The sequence below is a fragment of the Colobus angolensis genome, unplaced genomic scaffold (assembly GCF_000951035.1).
Source record: "Colobus angolensis palliatus isolate OR3802 unplaced genomic scaffold, Cang.pa_1.0 Scaffold159, whole genome shotgun sequence".
NCBI classification, from domain to species: Eukaryota; Metazoa; Chordata; class Mammalia; order Primates; family Cercopithecidae; genus Colobus; species Colobus angolensis.
The window spans coordinates 6,843,707-6,852,026 of record NW_012114699.1 but is presented as its reverse complement, the minus strand read 5'-3'; positions in this window follow the sequence as shown (position 1 = coordinate 6,852,026).

Sequence of the window (8,320 nt, the reverse complement as noted above, 5' to 3'; positions counted from 1 at the left end):
AAATCAAAATCAACTTTGCATAGCCTTTTCCTAAAAAATGAAAGCAACAAACATAGAAAGACAGGCTAAATAAATCTATATTACATTGAAAAATTACAGATTATATCTTTATTACATTTTCCTTGGCATCAGATTCCTTGTTGTTCCAATATGGTTTTAAAAACTTCTTGGTGTCTCAGTTAAGAATGCCTGTCTCAGTTCAGCCTGGAAATTCACCACAGGTGCTTGCTGCTGCTGAGAAGACCTCGGGTATAACTGACACTCTTGGTTCTCAGTGAGGTGGTCCTTTTGCGTTTAACTTGGACTTCCACCTCTTGCACGTGCTGGTCTGTAGTCCGTCTCAGGTGTTAGTGATCCCTCGCTCGCTCCAGCGCGTCACTAACAGCTCCTCGGGCATCAGAGACCTCTAGTGGCCAGCCGCTCTGCTCTGCCAACAAAGATTTAAACACACACAACACACACACACACACACACACACACATCCCATTGCCCAGTGAAACACACGTTAATGCAATCTTTCTGGGATTTCTTTTTATGACAATTGTTTCTTCAAATAAATGTTTTGTTCATTCCCATGGAATTCTAAACATGCTTTTAAAGGAATAATATTTTAGAAATGTACTTACCTTGAAATATACAATTTTCCAAATAATATGCAGCCATCAGAAATTATGTTTATGGGAACTATGTAATAATAATTAATAAACCCTACCATCTATAGACTGCCTACTATATTCCAGAAACTTTACGTACACCAACTCGAATCCTTACAACAACCCCGTGTAGCCTTTAGCCTCTGACAGACCAGGTTTCACTAGCTGTGTGGTCTTGCATAAGTACCCAACCACCCTGTCTTCAAGTTTCCTCACCTGTGAAAACAAGGATCTACCAGACTTATCTCTGGACTTACTGAACATTCAAATGAGCTGATTCATATAAGGCACCTGGAACAGAGCCTGACACATCGTAAGCACTCAATACATGTCTATTATCACCAAAAAGGGGCGTGCCTTAAAATTTAAACATGACAGAATAAAATCAAACCATGACAGTACCAGAAGAAGATGCAGGTGAACAGTATTATAACTCTGGGGTGAGGAAGACCTTTCTAAGCACACTACAAAAGGTAAAGACAGTAAAAGCAAAGGATTAATAAAACTGACCACTCAATGAAAATAACTTCTGAACAGCAGAAACCACCACCAAGTTAGAAGAAAAGCAATAAATTGGAGGAAAAAAAGGCAGGGCACGGTGGCTCATGTCTGTAATCCTAGCACTTTGGGAGGCTGAAGCAGGCAGATCACCTGAGGTCAGGAGTTCAAGACCAGCCTGGCCAACATGGCAAAACCCTGTCTCTACTAAAAATACAAAATTTAGCTGGGCGTGATGGCACACACCTGTAATCCCAGCTACTCGGGCAGAAGGGAAGGAGAATCACTTGAACCCAGGAAGCGGAGGTTCCAGTGAGCTGAGAGCACACCACTGTACTCCAGCCTGGGTGACAGAGCAAGACTGTCTCAAAAAAAAAAAAAAAAAAAAAGATAACATATTTGATGGACAAAAGGTTATTGTCTTTAATATACAGTGAGCTTTACAAGTTAAAAGAAACCTGTAAATATTTTTAAAAAGAAACTTGTAAAGCTCACAGTACATTAAAGGGGAGGAGAGGATAGTGAGAGATGAGGTCAGGGAGGTACCAGGGGTGGGGAGATCAAGTGGGGCTCTGTGTATCATGCCGAGGACTTTGGATTCTATTCTAAGTGTACAAACAGCAGAGCAGGACCGTTTGACGTGGCCATTTTATCCACAGGGACATTTTGATAAGCCCTGCTGACACTGCTATCCCTAACCTCCAGTCCAGTAGACTTTTCACTTTTTACTTTACTCCTTTCTGCATCATTTAAATTTTCTTCTATAAATGTGTGACTTGTCATCAGGGAAAAGGAAAGAAAGAAAAAACTTATTAGACAAGGTTAGCCTCTAAGGGGAAACCAAAACATCTTTATAAAATAAATTTTATGATATGAAATATAACATTTGAAACTTAAGTCCTGAGAGAAAAGTTAAGAATTTAGTTTAGTATTTCCTCTACAGCCTAGAGCTGAAAATAAAATATCTTACTGAGTTCCAAATACCCTCCTTCTTCCCCTCCACCTACTGTCTATCTATATCCAATTCATTCATTCATTCATTAGGCTCTTATTGAGCCCCAGTTTTGTGCCAGGCATGGTGCTAGGCCTCAGGACCTCCCAGAGAAGCAGAAACAGTCCCTGCCCCCATGGTGCAGACAGTCTCATTGGGAGTTGGAGGAGGAGCAGGTAAAAAATAATTACATATTCAGGTTAATGATATACTGTCAGGTGTGAGGAAAGGGTGCAGAGAATGGCAGGGGCAGCTGTTTTAGCTACAGTGGCCAGGAGGCCTCCAATGGAGTGATCTTTGAGGAGAAGCATGCAGGAGATGAGGGGACATTGATGAGGATTTCTAAGAACACTCCAGGCAAAGACCTGAAGCAGGCGGGGGCCTGGTGTGTGTGAGGAACCTCAAGTTCACCAGCACGGCTGGAGCAGAGCCATGAAGGGGGAGGGCAGTGGGAGATGAAGGCAGGGAGGTACCGAGGGTGGTGAGATCAGGTGGGGCTCTGTGTATCATGCTAAGGACTTTGGATTCTGTTCCAAGAGCTGGAAAGGTTGATGTGATCGGGGGAAAGCAAGCCCACACAAAGCAGAGGTGTCTAGTCTTTATATTTTTTAAATGAAAAAAAAGAGTAACTTCCATTAAAACAAGTGACTCCTGGTTTTGTGTAATTGTAGACCAAATGGTGCCCAATCCGTAACCATCCCTTACTCCCACATCTAACCTGTACCTCAAAGTGGCAGTGGTTAGCAATAGAGAAATCTTCTGTTTGGCTGTTGTGAAGAAGGCATTAACACAGCATGTTTGGTGGCTTACTCCTTGCATGTCTCCAAGTCACTCCTTGGGAATGTAGACTTCAGCATGTTCTTTAGGTCACTGATGGATTGACTATTTTGCTCTGTACACCTGGAGTAATACACCATGCCATAGCACCTTGTTAGAGTTGCTTTGCCCAAACATCAAGATTGATGTATGTGAACCTGGTTTCGTTGTTGGGGTCCTGACCACAATCAATGGCACAATCTTGGCTCACTGCAACCTCTGCATCCTGGTCTCAAGTGATTCTCCTGCCTCAGCCTCCTGAGCAGCTGGGATTACAGGCGCATGCCAACACGCCTGGCTAATTTTTGTATTTTTAGCATAGACAGGGTTTCACTATGTTGACCAGGCTGGTCTCAAACCCCTGACCTCAAATGATCTGCCAGCCTCGGCCTCCCAAAGTGCTGGGATTATAGGCATGAGCCACCGCACCCTGCCTCCTGAGCTTCGATTGCCATGGCCAGTTGCTAGCAGGATGTGCATATACGACTAAGCCTTCCATCAGAGCCTCAGACCTTGAGACTTGAAACAGTCTTCACTGGGCACAGACATTCCACACATATCCCTGAAGTTCACTGCTATGAGAAATTGAAAGGGGAGCTATAAAGTATTGTAAACTAAAAGAAAAATGAAAACGCAACATAATTAAAGCTGTGGGATGCAGCTCAAGCAGTACTCAGAAGGGTATTCAAATCACTAAATCCCTATACTAGGAAAGCTGAAAGCCCTCAAATCAGTGACCTCAACTTTGATCTTAAGAAACAAACAAAAAACAAAAAAACAAAAACAATAACAAATTTAACTCAAAGTAAGCAGAAGAAAGGAAATAATAATGGTAAGGAGAAAACATCAGTAAAATAGGAAATAGGAAAAAACAGAGATAAATCAATTACATCAAAAGTTGGTTATTTGAAAAGACCAATAAAATGTACAAATCTGTATCCAGACGGATCAGGAGAAAGAAAGAAGATGCAAATTACCAATATCAGAAATAAGAGAGGAGATATCACCATGGATCCTCCAGACATCCAAAGGATGATAAGGGAATATTCTAAACAATAAACAAAAAAGAAAAAATAGATAAGTTAAACTTTATCAATTTTTTAAAATGGACCTCAAAGGACACTACCAAGAAAGTGAAAAAACAACTCACAGAATGGGAGGGAATATTTGCAAGTTATATATCTGATAATGGTTTAGTATCTCAAATACATAAAGAACTCTTAAAGGACCCACCTCTCAATACTGCCAAGTTGGGGATTAAATTTTAACATCAGTTTTGGGGGAGGACAAATATTCAAATCATAGAAAAAACTTTATGCCAATAAATTTGACGATGTTGGTGAAATTGACAAATGTACACATTTCTTAAAATACAAAAAGTGCCAAAGTTCATTCAAGAAGAAATCAATCACAATAGTCAAATATTAATTTGTAGTTTAAAAACCTTCTCACAAAGAAAACTTTGGTCCCAGACTTCACTGACAATCTTTCCCAGACATTTAATGAAGACATAATTACAATTCTATATGAAATCTTCCAGAAAATAGAATAGAATAGAATATTTCCCAAATCATTCTACGAGGTCAGAATACCCTGACACCAAAATCAGATAAAGACATTACAAGAAAGAAAACTAAAGACTAATACTGTTCAAAAAGACTCAAAAATTCTTAAAATTTTAGCAAATTGAATCTAACACTATATAAAAAGGACAATTTATCATAACTACATGGGGTTTATCTGAGGAATCTAAAGTAGATTTAACAATCAAAAATAAATCACTGTAATTCACTATATGAATAAAAGAATAAATAAATAACATATAATCATTTTTATAAACACAGAGAAAACATTTCACAAAAATGCATCATTCATTCCTGATTAAATCACTAAGCAAACTAAGAATAGAATACCCTAAAGAAGGGGAAAAACAAAAGACCTATAGCTAGTATCACACTTACTGATGAGAGACTGAATGCTTTTCTCCTAACATTAGTAATAAGGCAAGGCTATCCATTCATCCTGCTTCTATTCAGTATGATACTGAATAGAAGAAATTCTAGTCAATGAAATAAGGTAAGAAAAAAAAAGGCATTCATATTGGAAAGGGAAAACAATAAACTCTCATTATTCATGGATAACACATTGTCGAAATAGAAAATCTTCTAGAATGTTGTACAAATAATCTACAACTAATAAGTGGGCTTAGTAAGGTCACAGAATATAAAGTCAACACATAAGAATCAATTGTACTTTTATATATTAGCCATGAATAACTGGATATTTTAAATTTTAAAATATTTAAAACAGCATCAGACATATAGAATATTTAGGGATAAATGTGATGCTAAATGTGCAAGATCTGCACATTGAAAACTATAAAAAATTACTAAGAGAAATTAAAGAAAACCTAAATAGGAAGATATACTATACTCACGGTTTGGAAGACTCAATAGTATGAAAATATCAATTCTCCTCAAACTGATCAATAGATTCAACACAATACCAACCAAAATCCCAGGAAACTTCCTTATAAAACTGATAAGTGGATTCTAAAATTCTTAATTGATATGCAAAGGATCTGAAATACACAAAAATTTTGAAAAAGAATGACAAAGTTAAAAGAATTACACTACTTGATTCAAGATTTATTATAAAGGTAATCAAGACAGAGTATCATTGACAGAAGGAGAAATACATAGATCAATGGAGTAGAATAAACGGTCCAGAAATTGACCCACAAATGTGGCCAACTTATTTTCAACTGAGATGACAAGGCAATTCAATGAGAGAAAGAATATTTTCAACAAATAATGTTGTCAAAATTCAATAACCTTGTCAGGTACATTGACATACACCTGTAGTCCCAGCTACTTGGGAGGCTGAGGTGGGAGGATTGCTCAGGAATTTGAGGCCAGCCTGGCAACATAGAGAGACCCTTATCTCTAAAAAATAAATACATACAAAAAATTTTGAATAATCTCATACAAAAAACCACAAAAGTTAGACCTGCATTTTATGCCATATAAAAAATAAAATCTCAATGAATCACAGACCTAAAGGTTAAGAGTTTAAAAACTATTTCTTGAGACTGTTATGTAGCAAACTAAATTCCTAACTGATATAGAAGAATTCCATGGTGTAAAAAATATATAAAGAAGTATATTCCTTTTGTAAATGTTTATAATTTACAATAACCTATTAAAACTCAGAAATCCAACAAATAAATTTAATTTTGTTTAACCCAGTAATACACAAGTATATTTGGCCATGAAGCTCTTTATTTGCATATTACTAATAGTCTGTGAAGCACAATTTGAAAACCATGATCTTGTTCAAGACTTTTGCTCTAAATATGAGAAATCTAATGCCTAGAAAGAGTAATTCACTTGAGAGAAGTAGGAGATGTCGCCAACCATAAATCCTCTGCTTTTTGCATTACACAACAGATTATCATTTTCAGTGGCATGGAATATGCCTTGAAGGTTTCATAAGTAAGTGTTGCTTCTACTTCTGTGCTTCTACTACCTCCTGGGCCATCCCTATTATAGCGCTAATCATCCTACAGTACAATAATCTGTCTTTTTCATGAGACTGAGCACTCCTTCTGCCCAGGGAATGATAATGGATCATTTTTCTTTTGCCCAATTAGTGCCAGTGACTAGAATATAGTGGAATTTCAGTAAATATTTCACGAATAAAATATAAGGGTGGGGAGGATTTCCATGCGAACAGCTGATATGGTTTGGCTGTGTCTCCACCCAAATTTCATCTTGAATTGTAGTTCCCGTAATCCCCATGTGTCATGGGAGGGACCTGGTGGGAGGTAATTGAATCATGGGGGCAGTTACCCCCATGCTGCTGTTCTCATGATAGTGAGTGAGTTCTCACAAGATCTAACGGTTTTATAAGGGGCTTTCCCCGCTTTTGCTCAGCACTTCTCTTTGCTGCCGCCATGTAAAGAAGAACATGTTTCCTTCCCCTTCTGTCATGCTTGTAAGGTTCCTGAGGCTTCCCCAGCCATGCTGAACTGTGAGTAAATTAAACCTGTTTCCTTTATAATTTACCCAGTCTCGGGTATGTCTTTATTAGCAGCCTGAGACCGTTAACAGCAGCATGAGAGCGGACTGATACAACAGCCCAAGAACAAGAGTACAGATATCCAAAAGTCAGAGTACAAGACTCCAAGTTAGGAATAGAGGAAACATTATCTAAGGGAGGAAGTCATGGTTGGTGGGAAATTAAAAATAATATATGCACAACAAGGAAACGGGAAAGTAAGCACAATGAGATGCAGCATTAAAATCAGTGCAGAAAGATTTTTAGTTCAAGACAACTGGTATATAATTGCATAATCACTAAATAATTGCCTGTACTACACACCAAGAATATGCTGTGTTTCATGCAAAAAAATCAGCACATTATTACATACTAACCACTTTAAAATCATTATTGCAATTAAACAGCACTGGATATATACAGGTTTAAATATCAGTTCAATATGTTGAAAGAAATAATTTCAAGCTTGCTATTCTCAAAATAAAAATGTTAGAATATATGACAACAAAAGTACATTACAAAAGAAGCTAACTTTTTAAAATTTATTTTTTTTCTATAGTAGGTTCAAGTTCAAGAAGAAGCTAACCATTATACGTCACACAAAACTCTTGACTTATTTAGGTCTCATAACTACGCTGCCAGTTAGATTTCTCCTAAACTCCCCACCTTTTAAATAGATTTCAGGAAATTAAGCATCCTCTCTCTAACAATCTGCATTCAGTCACAAGAATCTAGGTTGCCCCAATTTTCCCCTAATAATTTCCAAATCTCAAGATTTTTTAATGCAGTGAACTTTTCCAATGACTCCAATTTTACAAATAGAGTTTAATTTTCCTGATGCACAGAACCTCTTGTTGAACACTTAAAAATGATAACATGGAAGCTGAGGCAATAAAAGGAATTGCATGAGCTCAGGAGTTCAGAGCTACAGTGAGCCATGATTGTGACACTGCACTCCAGCCTGGGCAACAGAGCAAGACCTCTCTTTAAAAAATGACAACAGGTTCATCATCTTGTTCAGGAAAGACACACTCTAGAAATTCAAAACAGGTGCCTCTCCAAGGGAAAACCTAAGACTTGTAAGAGTTCCCAGCATGGTTTTGACTCAAAATTGATTTGTAATTTTTCACAGAACTGTAACCAAGTCCAGACTCATTTTGTTCACCACACGACAGCTCATATGCCAAGAGACAAGAAGTTAGAGCAAGAACAGTGACTTCATTTTGAAGACCCAGTAAACGGAGAAGATGGCAGACCAATGTTCTTATTCTTGTTCTCTCTCTTTCTTTCTTTCTTTCTTTCT